Source organism: Ahaetulla prasina, chromosome 7 (assembly GCF_028640845.1).
Source record: "Ahaetulla prasina isolate Xishuangbanna chromosome 7, ASM2864084v1, whole genome shotgun sequence".
Classification (NCBI taxonomy): domain Eukaryota; kingdom Metazoa; phylum Chordata; class Lepidosauria; order Squamata; family Colubridae; genus Ahaetulla; species Ahaetulla prasina.
In genome coordinates, this window is record NC_080545.1 from 33,006,278 (window position 1) to 33,023,496 (window position 17,219).

The following is a 17,219-nucleotide window of genomic DNA, read 5'->3' on the forward strand; positions in this document are numbered from 1 at the left end:
AAGCCAGGCAAGATCTGAAGCAAATGCATGTGAAAAGATAAATTGAAAATAACCCGAGAGCCCATCCCCCCAATAGTTAGGCAACCAGAGTCCAATGATGAGCCAGGAAGATGTTTTGGGAACGTCTCTGGTCCACAGCTCCACACTGCCTTTGTGCATGCTTTTCCCAGGACGGCTGACTTTGAAGATGTTAAAAAAACCAAGCTAGCCTCTCTGAGTCCAAGCCTCCCTGTTGCTTGTCAGCAATTCCAGTCTCACACCGCCTGCATCTTCCCCTCTTCAGTACCCATTACTCCCTCCCTCCAATTTCATGGCAGCTGGCAGTAAGCTTGAAGGAAAGTGATGATGGTCAGGCTAACAAAAGTAGTTTAAACCAGGAACTTAATTTTCCATGAGTTACTGAAGCTTATCAATGTAACTTTGGGACAATCCTGATGATGTTGTTATTGTATTGAAAAATGAGAAGGGGGTGATATTTATGTGGTATTGAGCTCCCAAGGGAACAGTAAGATATAAATCTTATAACTAAACAAATAATTTAATAAGAAGTTTCTCCTTCTAGTCACAACTTTAAAAAAGCTGGCAAAAAAAGCACACTGCACAAAGTGCTGGTTGTCTGGAAAGAAATAGTCCTTTTATTTCTCTTCAAAGTAGACCTTAGCAAACTGTCACAATATTGTGCTTCCTAACTGCATATTGTAACTATAAGTTAATTTTTTAATTGTTTTTAGAATTGTATTTATTGTATTTTTTGTTTTTTAAATGCCTGTAAACCGCCCTGAGTCCTTTGGGAGATAGGGCGGTATATAAATATAAACAATAAATAAATAAATAAATAAATAAATAAATAAATAAATAAATAAATAAATAAATAAATAAGTAAAATAGAGCAGAGCCACATATGGTCATGTTCAACTGGGAACTGCAAGTGACACTGCAACTTAATTGCATCTCTGATGCACTGACTGAACCAAGGAAAGCTTAATTTCTTGGCACATATCTTTTGTGAATTTTGAAGCCTTATCAAACTGGATTCAATGGGGGATGAAAAGCTTGCTGTGATTTCTGTTATAATTCTACATCTGCCTACCCTATGATGTTCTGAGAAGTGATCTTAAAACTGGAGAATATAAGACTATTCTAATTAAGAATTTTTAAGAAATCCAATGATAGCAAAATAATGCTCTAAATCCCAATGGTTTAAGTACTTGGCTTCTTGATACTATATTAAACTAACATTTAAAAAAATTCCTTACCTGGATGTATGACTTTGTTTCCCATGAGGCAAAGGACAATATGGAAATTTCCTCTAGTCCACTCCATGTACAGGGCCTCACTATAATGGAAGTTGAATCTTGAATCAGTACTGGTAATGGAATGAAGTCCACAATCTGTTCTGAGGACATCATACTACTGTAAGGGGTAGAGAAAAGGCCATGTGGCCTATGCAACTTTGTTCTTCAAGTGAAGCATAGAAGGATCAGTTGGGAAAGCTGCCAGTACCTTTCTGCAGCATCTGCCAGCTGCCGAGATCTTTAATTTTTTTTACTACTGTAAATATGGGACCATCTCAGTTAATGACCCTGAGCTTGAAAGCTGGAAAGTTGGCAGCCTCAATTTGAGACCCAAGCTCTGTGTGGTGGGCTGAACTCCTTGAAAGCAGGCAAATGCGAGTAGATAAATAGGTACCTTTCGGAGGGGAGGTGACAGTGTTCCATGCACTTCAGCTGATCACACGACCATGGAAATCTCTTCAGACAATGCTGGTTCCCTTGGCTAAGAAATGGAGATGAGCACCACCCTCTAGAGTCACAAATGACTGGACAGGAGAAATCTTTACCTTTTTCTATTTTCAGGACAAACCTGAAAAAGCAACAAATCTGAAAGAGGTTCTCAAGGGGGAAAAAATAATTGTTTATGTTTGTAAACAATTTGTAACTGTGCTTTACAAAGGAAAATTCAAGACCAAAATCAAGAAAAGCTTTTCAAAAGGCATATTCTAATTAAAATATCTAAAATAAAGAACCCCCCCTTAGGATAAAGGATCTATGGTTGCTGTACACAGAGAAACAGAGCTATAATCCATTGCCTGATGCAAAATATATAACGTAGGTATCTGGTTAAGGTGTATCATGGCTCTTTTTCAGCTTTTCTCTTTCCAACTGGATAAAGGCAACATGCAAAGTTAAGCAATCACCAACTTATCCCTGAGTTCTCTGAATTGGAAAGCAGAAGCTCTCATCTTCAGCAGTTCACGCTTTCTGCTGAATAGTTTTATATTCACACTGGCCATATTAAGGTCTGCTAGCTGTATACAGTAATCAGAGGCATGGCTTGTTAACTACAGTGTGACCAAATATAAAAATACCTTCTTAGTTATCACTTGCTATATGAAAATTAAGGACATCAAGAAAAGCAGTAGAAAATGACTTGAAGACTGAACTTTCTCCCCACCCTGCTGTGTCTCTGTCACTTTTTGGCAGAAGAGAATGGCATATGCAACCATCCTGCACACACTGAAATCACTGAACCTTTATTTCAAGAAGGAACAACATGAACAACTCCAGGAGATATATCCATGCAGACATAAAGATTTAAAAAGAAAAATAAGTCAATTGTTCTGAAAAGTTATATGAAATATTTGAAATCTCTTGAATGTTTTATGCAAAATTGTTTGACTTTTCTTGGTTTGGTCAGAATTAAAATAGAAATGATTTCAGTCTAAAGAAGTTGTTTATACAAAATGACAATGACCACAAATACTAAAAAAAAATAAACTTTTTTTTTTGTTTACATTTATATCCCGCCCTTCTCCGAAGACTCAGGGCGGCTTACAATGTATAGGGCAATAGTCTCATTCTATTTGTATATATTTTTTACAAAGTCAACTTATTGCCCCCCCAACAATCTGGGTCCTCATTTTACCTACCTTATAAAGGGTGGAAGGCTGAGTCAACCTTGGGCCGGGCTCGAACCTGCAGTAATTGCAGGCTTTGTGTTCTAATAACAGGCTTCTCTGTAGCCTGAGCTATCTCGGCCCCTATTAACTTGGGGCTAAGGAAAATAAATCTTGACTATCTCTCTCTTGGCTATATCTCTTATCTCTTATCTTACCTATCTCTCTGACTAGCACTAGTAAAACATATATAGTTCAGGTATAAAAAATATCATCCAAACATGGTGCCTCAAAGCAGATTATATCTGAATTCAAAGTATGAAAATATTAGCAAAATATCTGTTGGCCTCGTGATCAAGATGGTCAGCGAGCACATTTCTGAGTTGATAGAACACCTTCCATATAGAGTATAACATGAACTGGCCTATATATTTGGTTAAGTCAACAATTGTCAAACAACACTGAATAAACTACAATTTGATAGGTTTACAAATCATACAAAGTCATAAACCATGATGTATTAAAGTTTAGCATGCTGCAAGAATCCAACTGCTGTTAAGCTCTTAATAGCTATAGGAACATATTGGAGAACATACCATTAAAAAGACAGTATGCCTAGATGTAAAGGGGAAATCAAAAGTCACTTGTGTTTATATATATCTAATCCTAGAATAAATTCATTGGCATAGCTATCCAGATAGCATTAAGAATCCAATTATAACTACTAACCTTTGCATCCCAAGTAGATATTGACTAGGTTCACATGACATAGCTAGCTGTGGTTTCTTGAATAAAATTCTCAATTTTTACAATTTTATTGAGCTGTACTGCCATTTTTCATTTAAATTGTAAATGAATTGCCCTGCTCAAGTAAATGAGGGCAGATATTATATTGTTGCCATTATAGAAACCTGGTGGGATGAAATCCATGAATGGTATATACAGCTAGAGGGATTTAAGTTATTTAAAAGAAACAGATAAAAGAGAAGGTGGAGTTGCACTAAATATAAGAAATAACTACATTTCTAAGAAATAGAGCAGAACAATGCTAGAAACCATCTTGAATGCATTTGGGTCAATTTAAAAAAGGGGGGGAAATGACATTGCCATAGGTGTATACTATAGGCCACCCACCCAGAGGAAATAGATTAACTTTTTGTTAGTCAGTTAACTAAGGTTTGTAGGAAGGTAAGGTATGTACATCACAATAGTAATGAGTGACTAACTACCCCAATATCCACTGGGAGACAAACTCTGCACCAAGTGGAAGATCCAACAGGTTCCTGACAAACCTACTAGACGACTTTGTCTCCCAAGAAATAGAGAAGGGAACAAGAGGATCAGCCATATTAGACTTAATTTTCACTAACAGAGATGAAATGATAGAAGGTGTCACAGGAACTTGGTTGGGGTATGTGTGTGATCATGCAATATTGGAATTCAACATTATGTGAGTACAAGTAGTAGAACAAAGTTAAACTAGAGTCTTGGAATTTAAGAGAACTGATTTGAATAAACTTAGAGCTTGGGAAGGATTTCATGGAGGAGAATCCTCAAGGGGGGAAAAACAATTCAAGAAGCATGGGAAATTTTGAAACTTCAGAGGATAAAAGCCCAGTCTAGCACAATTCCAATGGAGAAGAAAAATAACAGCTCTCAAAAAAACCCAACATGGCTGCATAAAGAACTCTCTGATACACTGAAAGACAAAAAGGACGCATATGAAAAAGGGGGAAAGGGGCACATAACTAAGGCAGAATATCAGCAAATAGCCTAAGCCTGCAAAGATGTAGTCAGGAAAACTACGGCTCAAAATTAAGTAAGTAAAAGTAAAAAAAAAAGACCAAAGTAAAAAATAACAAAAAAGGCTTATTTCAACATGTAAAAAACAAGAAAAAAGTCAAGGAAATGATTGGTCCATTAATGGGAGAAAATGCAAGAATGATGAGTAACAGGGATAAAGCAGAACTACTTAACTCATTTTTTGCATCTGTCTTTACACAAAAGGAAAAAAAAACCAGTATCATAAAAAATAGACTAGGAATACAAGTTAAAATAGGAAAAACATGGTAAGAGAGCATCTGTCCATCCTAGACTATGGGTTTGTCAAAAACAGATCATGCCAAACAAATCATATTACATTTTTTGACAAAGTGAGAAAATTAGTGGACCAGATAAATGCTCTGAATCTAATTTACTTGGACATTTGATAAAGTAGCCCACAACCTACCACTTGATAAAATAGAAAAATGTGGGTTAGACAGCATCACCATCAGATGGATTCCTAACTGACTGACCAACTTCACTCAAGGTGCTGTCTTCAATGGAACTGCATCTACATTTTTATTTATTTATTTATTTATTAATCATATTTATATACCGCCCTATCTCCCGAAGGACTCAGGGCGGTTTACAGGCACTTAAAAAACACATAGACACATAAATACACTATAAAAACAATTAAAAAACTTATTCAATAAGCCCGTATTTTAAAATATAAAAAATAAAACCCAGTTAAAACCCATAAATTTAAAATCTAGCTCAGTCCTGCACAATTAAATAGGTATGTTTTGAGCCCGCGGCGGAAGGTCCGAAGGTCCGAAAGCTGACGAAGGCCGGGGGTAGTCTGCTCCAGAGGGTGGGAGCCCCACAGAGAAGGCCCTTCCCCTGGGCGCCGCCAGGCGACATTGCCTCGCTGACGGCACCCTGAGGAGACCCTCTCTATGAGAGCGCACGGGTCGGTGAGAGGCATTCGGTAGCAGTAGGCGGTCCGTAAATAACCCGCCCAATGCCATGGAGCGCTTTAAAGGTGGTCACCAAAACCTTGAAGCGCACCGGAAGGCCACAGGTAGCCAGTGCAGTCTGCGCAGGATGGGTGTCATACGGGAGCCACGAGGGGCTCCATCTATCACCCGCACAGCCGCGTTCTGGACTAACTGCAGCCTCCGGATGCCCTTCAAGGGGAGCCCCATGTAGAGCATTGCAGTAATCCAGGCGAGACGTCACGAGTGCGTGGTGACCGTGCATAGGGCATCCCGGTCCAGAAAGGCGCAACTGGCGCACCAGGCGAACCTGGTAGAACGCTCTCCTGGAGACGGCCGTCAAATGATCTTCTAAAGACAGCCGCTCATCCAGGAGGACGCCTAAGTTGCGAACCCTTCCATCGGGGCCACTGACTCGCCACCGATGGTCAGCCGCGATTTAGCTGACTGTACCGGGATGCCGCATCCACAGCCACTCTGTCTTGGCGGGATTGAGCTTGAGCCTGTTTCTCCCCATCCAGACCCGTCGGCCTCCAGACACCGGGACAGCACTTCGATAGCTTCGTTGGGGTGGTCCGGTGTAGAGAAGTACAGCTGGGTGTCATCCGCATACAGCTGGTACTTCACACCGAAACCACTGATGATCTCACCCAGCGGCTTCATGTAGATGTTAAACAGTAGGGGCGAGAGGATCGAGCCCTGCGGGACCCCACAAGTGGGGCGCCTCCGGGCCGCCCCCTGCCCCCCTGTCAACACCGACTGCGACCGGCCGGAGAGATAGGAGGAGAACCACCGATAAACGGTGCCTCCCACTCCCAATCCCTCCAACCGGCGCAGCAGGATACCATGGTCGATGGTATCGAAAGCCGCTGAGAGGTCTAATAGGACCAGGGCAGAGGAACAACCCCTATCCCTGGCCCTCCAGAGATCATCCACCAACGCGACCAAAGCCGTCTCCGTGCTGTAACCGGGCCGGAAACCGGACTGGAACGGGTCTAGATAGACAGTTTCATCCAGGTGTAAGGGAAACTGATATGCCACCATACTCTCTACAACCTTCGCCGCGAAGCGAAGGTTGGAGACCGGACGATAATTACCTAAAACAGCCGGGTCCAGGGAAGGCTTCTTAAGGAGGGGCCTCACCACCGCCTCTTTCAAGGCGGCCGGGAAGACGCCCTCCACCAAAGAAGCAATCGTAATCGCCTGGAGCCAGCCTCGTGTCACCTCCCGAGTGGCCAGCACCAGCCAGGAGGGGCACGGGTCCAGTAAACACGTGGTGGCATTCAGCCTACCCAACAACCTGTCCATGTCCTCGGGAGCCACAGGGTCAAACTCATCCCAAACAATATCGCCAAGACCACCCTCGAGCATCTCACCCGCGTCACCGCAATCTTGGTCCAGACCATCCCGAAGCTGAACGATTTTATCGTATAGATAACCGTTAAACTCCTCAGCACGTCCCTGCAACGGGTCATCCCGCCCCCCCTGGTGTAGGAGGGAGCGAGTCCCCCGGAACAGGGCGGCTGGGCGGTTATCTGCCGATGCAATGAGGGAGGAGGCGTAGCTACGCCTCGCTTCCCTCAATGCCACTAGGTAAGTCCTAGTATAGGACTTCACTAGTGTCCGATCAGCTTCCGAACGGCTAGACCTCCAGGAACTCTCTAGGCGTCTTCTCCGGCGCTTCATCCCTCTCAGCTCCTCGGAGGACCAAGGGGCCGGTTGGGGCCTGCGCCGGGTCAGGGGCCGCAAAGGCACGACACGGTCTAAGGCCCCCGCCGCGGCCCGTTCCCAGGCCGCAACAAGTTCCTCAGCCGAGCCGTGAGCCAGACCCTCAGGAAATGGCCCAAGCTCCGTCCGGAACCCATCCGGGTCCATCAGGCGCCTGGGACGGAACCAACGTATCGGCTCCGTCTCCCTGCGGTGGTGAATGGTGGTCAGAAAGTCCAGGCGAAGAAGAGAGTGATCTGACCATGACAAAGGTTCAGTGACTATTTCCTTTAAGTCCAGATCTCTCAACCACTGACCAGAGAGAAAAATCAGGTCCAGAGTGCCACCCCCAATGTGAGTAGGGCCATCAACTACTTGGGTCAGGTCCAAGGCCGTCATGGAAGCCATGAACTCCCGAGCTGCCGTCGATGACGAGCCGGAAGATGGCAAGTTAAAATCCCCCATGACTAAAAGTCTGGGGGTCTCAACTGCCACCCCAGCCAGCACCTCCAGGAGCTCGGGCAGGGCGGCTGTCACGCAGCAAGGAGCCAGGTACGTGACCAGCAAGCCCATCTGACACCTATGACCCCACCTCACAAAGAGGGATTCACACCCGGCAATCTGAGGTACAGTGGTCTCCCTCGGCTCTAGACTCTCTTTAATAACAACCGCCACCCCCCCACCCCTACCCTGGGCCCTCGGCTGATGGAATGCACGGAAACCCGGTGGGCACATCTCGACCAGGGGCACGCCCCCTTCAGTGCCCAACCAGGTCTCCGTAACGCCTATAATATCCGCGGCACCCCCCTGAATCAGATCATGTATTAGGGGGGCCTTATTGGCCACGGACCGTGCGTTGCATAACATCAGACGAAGGCCCAGGCTCTGAGGGTCTTGACCATCCGGGGAACGGGAGAAGGGAGGGGGATCGGGGCGCGCGATCGCCTGCAGACATCGAGCGCGCGCCCCCCCAGAACGATACGGTCCCCCCCTTCCGCCATATCTGCCCCTCCCACTTACCGTGCAAATGGAACCACCCTCACCAAAAGGAACGCAATCCCCCCCTATAACCTCCGAACCCATTACTGAACCGCCACGAGCACGCGCAAGGACTGGCTCCCCACCCGGCGGGCTACTCCCAATACCCGCCCTAACCCTCCCACCCCTTCCCCGACAGGTTCTCTCCCCTACCCGTCAAATCCCTCCCCTTCCAAACCCTTAAAATCCCCATTAAAACTCCCTTAAAAATCTCTTAAAACAACTAATTAAAAGCCCTAAGCCTCCTATTTTTAGCATGCCACCTCTCGGGCTCCAAAGCCCGTCCTCAAGGTGGGCCCTCGATAGTATGGAGGGCCAAACCCGCGAGAGAGGGGCATCTCGCAGGGCAAGAAGGTCAGCCGCCGTAAACGTTCGCATCACCAAGAAAGTCCGGCAGGAGGCCCATCCTGGGCCGGTCAAGATGGTAACAGATGATACAGTGACCACAACCGGTCTGTCAGTCAGTCCTGATACCATGAAGGTAAATATACAGTGGGATACCCCAAGAATCTGTCTTAGGCCCAGTACTTTTCAATATCTTCATCAATGATTTGGATGAGAGGATAGATGGGGAATTCATCAAATTTGCAGATGATACCAAGCTGACAGATTATTCACTTCAGAAGATAGGCTTAAGATACAGAAGGATTTTGACAGATGTGAACGTTAGGCCCTATCTAACAAAATGAAATTCAATGGAAATTCAATTCAATTAAAAAAGTAAGGTTCTACATCTAAGCAAGAAAAAACAAATGCACAGGTATAGTATAGATGATACCTGGCTCAATAGTAATAATTGTGAGAGAGATTTTGGAGTCCTAGTGGACAATGAAGCAGAAGTGTGCTATAGCTGCCAAAAAGCCAACACAGTTAATACCACTTTATAATATCTTGGTAAGACCACACTTGGAATACGGCATCCAGTTTTGGTCATCATAACATAAAAAAGATGTTGAGACTCTAAGAGTACAGAAAGGCAACAAAACATGAAGAACAGTTGCTGGAATTGGGTATGTCTAGTTTAATGAAAAGAAGAACTAGGGGTGACATGGTGGCAGTGTTCCAATATCTCAGGAGTTGCCACAAAGAAGAGGGACCTATTCTCCAAAGCAGCTGAAAGCAGGACAAGAAGCAATGGATGGAAATTAATCAAGGACAGAAGCAACCTAGAACTAAGGAGAAATTTCCTGACAGTTAGAATGATTAATCAGTGGGAAGACTCACCTCGAGAAGTTGTGGAAATTTTTAAGAAGAGATTGGACAACTATTTGTCTGAATAGGGAGTTGGACTAGAAGACTTCCAAGGTCCCTTCCGACTCTGTTGTTCTGCTCATCTAAATAAAACCCATGTTTTCTTTACTTATGGGAAACCCTGCTTAGACTTTCCTTAAGAATCCTGTCAAACAACTGTAAATGCCCCAGTTAATAAATCCTGTGCTAAATCTGAATTTTCAATAAACAACATTATGTTCACTTATTTTTTTATGATTATCAAAGAGGTCAGTATTCATGAGATGCTCAAGATGGTGTTTGAAAATATAGTAAAACTGTTTCGAATCCAGCTGTGCTACAGAAAAAGCCTGGCTACACCATTTTAGATCAAAACAACCTATCTTTGATTTGTTCATTGAGTGGCAATTACTTATTGTTCATAGCAATAAATCTCCTTCCAAAAGTGTAGCAGATATTCCCAAGAAAAAATAGTAAAACAGAATGCTTTGGTTAGGATATGGATAAACTGAATGATTCTAGAACACAATATGGCCTGAATAAAGGTTCAAAGGAAACTAAAAATGAGTGCAACTTATCACCTAAAAGATATGATTTTTTTTCACCACATGAGTGTTCCACAAAGAAGTACTCTATTTTATCTATGCAACACATATTTTACATATTTTACAACTTGAGTTACCATAACAACAGGTCCTGTTCTTGAAATGCTGCATCAATATTTTCCAGAGAAGATGCTTTAAAAGACAATATGTAAAACGTCATACAGAACAGCAGTAAAGTGTAACATAGAAAAAATAGAAATAAACTCCATTAAATACAACAAAACCTTACTATTTCTATTTCACATGCAAATTAATTTGTGGAGAAAGTATTTCATGAACTTAGGAAGAATATAATTGGGAATAGAAAGAGTCTACTTACAATTTCTTTGCTCTCTGGCTCTGATGAAATCAAATCATCATCTGAATCAGATTTTTATTTAATTAAGCATGGTAATAGCTCTCACTGCCCCCAAATGAGAATGAATGCTACATTTACTAACCATCCTTATCTCTGTATGATATATTAGAGTTAGTTTTTGACTGTATGAAAAGAGTATTGGACTTAAAACCGGAGTCAATCCGAAGAGTTTATCAAAATGTTGATAATGTTGTTGAGATACAAGCTCTGCCTGTTATGGACTGATACTACAATCCAGATACAAAACCTTCAATAGGGAGTACAGATATCCAGGGAGATACTGAGCATCCCTGCTTTTTGCTCCTACTGATGGCAAATGATTCAGTATTCCAGAGGTTTATTTGAAAAGGAGTTACCATATGTTTTAAAATGCCAATGTGAAGGTGTACCACCAATGTAATCAAGTAGATTACATTGATTTGATTGTGGTCTATCAAAGGCTTAAAAACCTCTAAGGTAAGAATAGATAAGAGAATGTTAGGGTCTCTAATATAATGCAGACAATTCAAAATGCAGTGAAACAGATCTGCAATATATCTGTTTTTAATAACTCTCATGTTCAGAGTTTATATATACTACCTTATGAAATATTTTAGTCTTCTTACCAAACTAACAATGAAAATCTTTAAATTTTGATTCAGCAAAGTTATAGGACAGTAAGATTATATTAACTTGTGTTTATCTTTATTTGACCATGATTCCGAAATTAAACTCCGCCTTACAGTTAAAGAGTTAAAGAGAACTAAGGAACTTATTGGGAATTAAGATATTATATCTCTGTTAGATCAGACCAGGTTGTAAGAGTCCTGCTAATCAATAAAACTGAGCATAAGGGGCGTGCATAAGAGCACAAGCGTGCCTACCATTCCTGTCCTATTGTTTCTTTTCATTATATCCAATTAATATAGTTATTACATATTTATGCTTATATATATGCTTATATATTGTATAGTTATTTCATGCTTATGCTTATATATACTGTATGACTAAATAAATAAATAAATAAATAAATAAATAAATAAATAAATAAATAAATAAGATCAATCTCTATGCAGACAAAATAGGCCTAATATTAGCAGACCCTACTGATGTGAGTCCTAAATTACAAGAGGAAACTTGACAAAATTTTGTAAAATTTGAGGCTATGGCAGAATGAAAAATAAGCTTCGCAGAATCTGAATTATATTCTTGACTTGAACAAAAACCCCAGCATAACATTTTAACACTTCTTGGTATTCCAAAAATTGCCCACAGTATTGAGTTACTGTTTAAAAAAGAACCAAGAACACTATCTCATCTTGTAAATTGAAGTTTGCCCTTGTAATAAAAGCTATTAAACCTAAAAACAGAAAATGGGATAATATCAAATTATTATGGCTCAGGAGAAACACCACCATTAAGATGGTTTTACTTCCTAAATGGCTATTTTTATTTCAAATTTTATCAGTTTGTTTGTCCTGTTAATGCTCATACAATAGCAAAAAATATTTCTTAATTATACTTTCTGGGAAAAGATTGTGGTATTGTAAAAAAATAAAAGACTTATACAGTACTTATAAACATTTCATGGGTTGGTTTGGAACTCAGACTTTATCTTTTTATTATGAGACTTCTGATCTAGGTGTAAAACTTTGGCAAAAAAAAAAACAATTCCAGAGGTTAAAACCAGCTGTTTATGCTTATGTGTTTATGCAGGTGAGACTGCAACTGCAGGTTGATTTTTGCAGTCGACCAGTGTGTCCAATAAAAGATCCAAGTACTGTCTGGAAATTGAACCTGCTAACAGCATTGAATAGAGACCCACCAACAGTAAGTTATGAGATTCTGTTTTTATGTTACTGTTTTGCCTTCCTTTGTCTTGTTTTATTCTCTAGTTCCCTGCTGAGATCTCTGCTTTTTAAACAAAGAATTTTATTCTTAGCCATATTTTATTGGACTGTCAACTAGAAATGATATAGCTCGTTCAATGGATTTTTTCAATTTAAGATATATCTTGCTCTAACATGATGCTTTAATAATGTTGCCAACCCTCTGATAAGTTGTTCATAGCTGATATTTAGCCCCAGTACCTAAAGCTTGAGAATCCACATTGATTCCCTTCAAGTTCAGCCAGATCCATGAATATTAAATTCTGCTTGCCCCAGAGCAAAAGTATATTCACTAAGATACTTGCTGAGATCATGAGTCTCCATGCCCCATTTTTAAAACAAAGGCATTAATAAGGAAGCAGAGGAAAAAGTAAGACATTCAAAAACAAAGAAAATGAACATTCAGTATTTTTATATTGTTGTTAATAATGAGAAGTCATGCTTCAAAGAAACCTGTTCTGAATTACCCTGAATAATGCAAAAAGAGCAGTAATTTACAAGGCCAATAAAGAATTAGCTCTTTCTAGCTACATATTGAAATGAAACTGAACACTACAATAACAACGTAAGAAATATTTGTAATGTGGTAAAAACCTTAACGTAATGCTAGCTATTGTATGAATATATCTCCATCAATGGCTAAATGGATAAATCTTTAGGTCAGAAAACTGTACCACATTATAAATATCTGGACAAAAAAGAAGTATATCAAACTTTTGTATTTCTTGAGTTACCATCAATATATTTGTAGTAAATTCAAATAATGTGTAACATAAAGGCTGGTTTCACATACTTCGGTAAGCCACCAATATTTTTTTTCATCATGATTTAAATAGAGGCTTGATTTACATATAAAGCTATGATATAAATATGTTATATTCAGTGAATGGTATATTAAGTAGACACACCTAGTAAGCTAAAGTTCTTTCTATCCATCTATCTAGTCTCCAGTCTGCCACAGAACATTCTAGAAACAAATCAACCAGCAATTGTAAGAATCCAAATCAATGGGTTTGTGCATATATTTTCTCACACAACATTAGTTCTGAACAATATTCTTTAGCTAATGACATGTACCAGTTAAGATGCTGGTTTATGTGCAGGAAGATCCAGATTCCAGTCTAACTTTAACCACAAAAACTCACTAGTGACTTTGGCCTTCTCACCTACCTCATAGATTGCCATTTTCTGGAGAATTCTCAGAGTTGAAGTCCACACATCTTCCTGAGATTGAGGAACACTGGTTTATTGTGGTGTTGATTCTTGCCTAAAGAATCTAAGTCAACCAAGAAAAGGTAGTCAAAATATGGGTATGGGTCTGGCTTACCCAGCTTCTTTTCCTCTTACAGCCAGCTTTCCCAGTCTAGCTTGATGCAGACTTCCTTCCCAGGCCCCCATCCATTTTCCCCCTGATAGCTGGACAAAGCTAGGAAAAAAGCCAGCCCTCACCGGTGCCCAGCTTCACCAACATCAGGATGGAAAGGGCAATGTGAGCTGTACTGTTGCCTGTGTCAAGCTCGTGAAAACTAGTGAACATGAACAAGCACTGAGGAGACCGTGGAGGAGGGAAGCCAGGCAAAGGGGCGAGTGAGGGGCATTCACAGCATGCCAGGCCTGGCAGACTTTCTAAGCCTGCCTAAAAGAGAGAGAGAGAGAGAGAGAGAGATCAAATCTAACCTGTGTGTGTGTGTGTGTGTGTGTGTGTGTGTGTGTGTGTGTGTGAGAGAGAGAGAGAGAGAGAGAGAGAGAGAGAGAAAGAGAGAGAGAGAGATCTGATCCAATCTCAGAGAGTTATATCAGGGCTTGCAGCGATGTGCTTTCTCTCTCTCTCTCTCTTTTTCACACACACACACACACACAAACAGGTTGTATCTTTCTTTCTTTCCTCCCGCCCCCCCTCCCCCCCACTGGAGACCCCAGGATTTCCTCCCCAACCCTGCCTGTCTCATACAAGCATTACCCACATAAGTGATGGCGAGTTGGCCATGCCAACTCAGTCACATGATCCCCCCAGCCACACCCACCAGGTCATTAGGAAGAACCAGTTGTTAAATTATTTGAATCCCACCACTGGTAGTAAAAACCTTATTATTCAGGTTAAATTGCTGTGTTGACACTTTGCAATAAGTAAGTGGGTTTTGGGTGCAGTTTGGGCACTCGGTCCCTAAAAGGTTCACTATTACTGCCCTAGATCAGTGATGGCGAAGCTTTTAGACACTGAGTGCCCAATCTGTGCACGTGTGCATGCCCAAACTAAAAGGTGCGTGCACACGTGCTAACACATACATGCGTGGACATGCACATGCCCAGACATGCACAAATGTGTGCATGCCTGGACATGTGTGCATGTGCAGCCTAAGACCAGCTGGCCGGCAGGAGACAGGGCATATCAACACCAGCAGTGCAGCAAGAGGTAAGATATTTTTCTTTCGTGAGCTTCTGTTTCGTCATTTGCAGGGAAACAGAAGCTCATGAAAGAAACGCCACAGAGATCTGACCTGGGGCGTTGACGGATGTGCCACCAGAGAGGGCTCTGTGTGTCACCTATGGCACGCGTGCCATAGGTTCACCTCATGGATCTAGGGTGTTGGCTATTCCTGCCACCTTAGTATCACTCTCAAATTTGGTAAGTCTAATGTCTTCCTGAAGTATATTATATCCAAAGTATTTCTCTGGTCTAGTAATTTAGTCACTGTGTTGAAGACTGAGATAATATTGGTTTGGCATAATCTGCCAAACTGCGTCATTTGCGTTCAGACTTACTTATTGTATACAAAATTGTACATAGTAATGTTTTACCTGTAAATGACTTTTTCTGTTTTAATCGCAATAATACTTGTGCAGACAACCGCTTTAAATTCAATGTAAATTGTTCTAAACTTGACTGTAAAAAATACGATTTTTGTAATAGAGTTATTGAAGTCTGAAATGCTCTACCTGATTCAGTTGTCTCGGGTACAAATTATTACAGTTTTAGTCACAAATTGATTTCCGTGGACCTCACTTAATACTTAAGAGGTCCATAGAGGGGGTGTGAATAAGCGCACTAATGTGCCTATCATCCCTGTCATTATATTTTACAAATAACACGGTAAACATATCCAACACACTTTCCTCCTATTTTTTCCACAACAATAACCTTATGAAATGGGTTGGACTGAGAGAGGATTACTGGCCCAAAGTCACCCAGCTGGCTTTCATAGTTAAGGTAGGATTTGAACTCATAGTCCCCTACTTTCTAACCTGGTGCCTTAACCACTAGAACAAAGTGGCTCCCAGTTTCTTCATTTCTATTAACTATTTCTATTAGTTAAGTTTAACTTCAACTACTCCACTTTTTAAATGGATAAAGAACTATAGTTAATAAAAAATGAAAAAAAACAGTTCCAGCCATGGCCATCCCAATAAAGGAGAATACAAGCAGTTCTTCCTCTTAATGATAAATTATAGTTTAACATTGGGGGAGAACAAGACCACTGAATAATTGTATTTTTTTGTGAGCTAGAAGGGGGGACACCCCAAAACAATGCCCCTTAGCTGAATTGGTCTATAATTTGAGGCTTTCACTGATAAGATCCAACCATTCAAGTAGCAGATGACAGTCTATTACTGATAAGATTAAAGTATATTATGGTTTCACAGTTTTAAAATATTTGATATCAGCTGTGAGCATTTATGCAAGCAAATTCAAGTGTGTTTTTTCTCAACTGTTTAAGGTCTATGGTAAATGTGGTCTAATTGTTCAACTGAAAGCACTGTTGAGATTGCATGAGTTAGAAATGAATGCAATGCTAATGGTTGCAATAGTATGAAATATATTAAGATAACTTGCATCTCAAGAGCAATGAACTTTGAAAAATAATTTGAGTTATTTCTATGATGGCTTCCAGATCACCTGCAGGGAATTCTTTATATACTGCTCTTTCCTGTTGGGGTATTTACTACAACAAGCATAGCAGGATTCTGTTTAATTTAATATAAAAATCTGATTTAAAAATTACGAATTATGTCATGCTGTTGCATCTCTTAAATTATTTTAATGAGATGGGTCTCTCTTAAAATTAAGCTATTTATTATTTCCTAGAGAGCAGCTATGGGACCCATTAATGCATGTAAGTGATGTAATTAGAAACATAGGGCAATAATATTGTGCAATTGCACTTTATAAACTACAACAGGAATATTTTCTGCCTTGATAAATGATTGATACTTGTTTAGTTTGTCTATGTATCATAATATTTTAAACAGTTGAGTTACTGGATAATGCTAATTGTTTTATATGCTGCATATTAATAATATGTATACTTTTTCAGATCAATACCTCCCCATTAGAATGTTTTATTTCTTTATTTACAAAGCAGCCTGCAAAACTAAAACTATGGCATGCAGATATATCCCAGTTTGGCATGCAGATATTTATCAGCATGCAGATATATCCCAGTTTGGAAACTTAAAACCAAAACAAATCTATCCATGATCACACACACACACACACACACACACACACACACACACACACACACATAATAATAATAATAATAATAATAATAATAATAATTATTATTATTATTATTATTATTATTATTATTATTATTATTATTATTATTATTATTATTATTATTATTATTATTATTTAATTAAAAAGCTAGTATAATTTCCATATAATTAATGAAGTAAGGATGACTGAAATATATGCAACAGTTTTTCTATGGACTGGTTTTCTCATTAATTGCCAAGCATTTTGTTTTGCTAAGT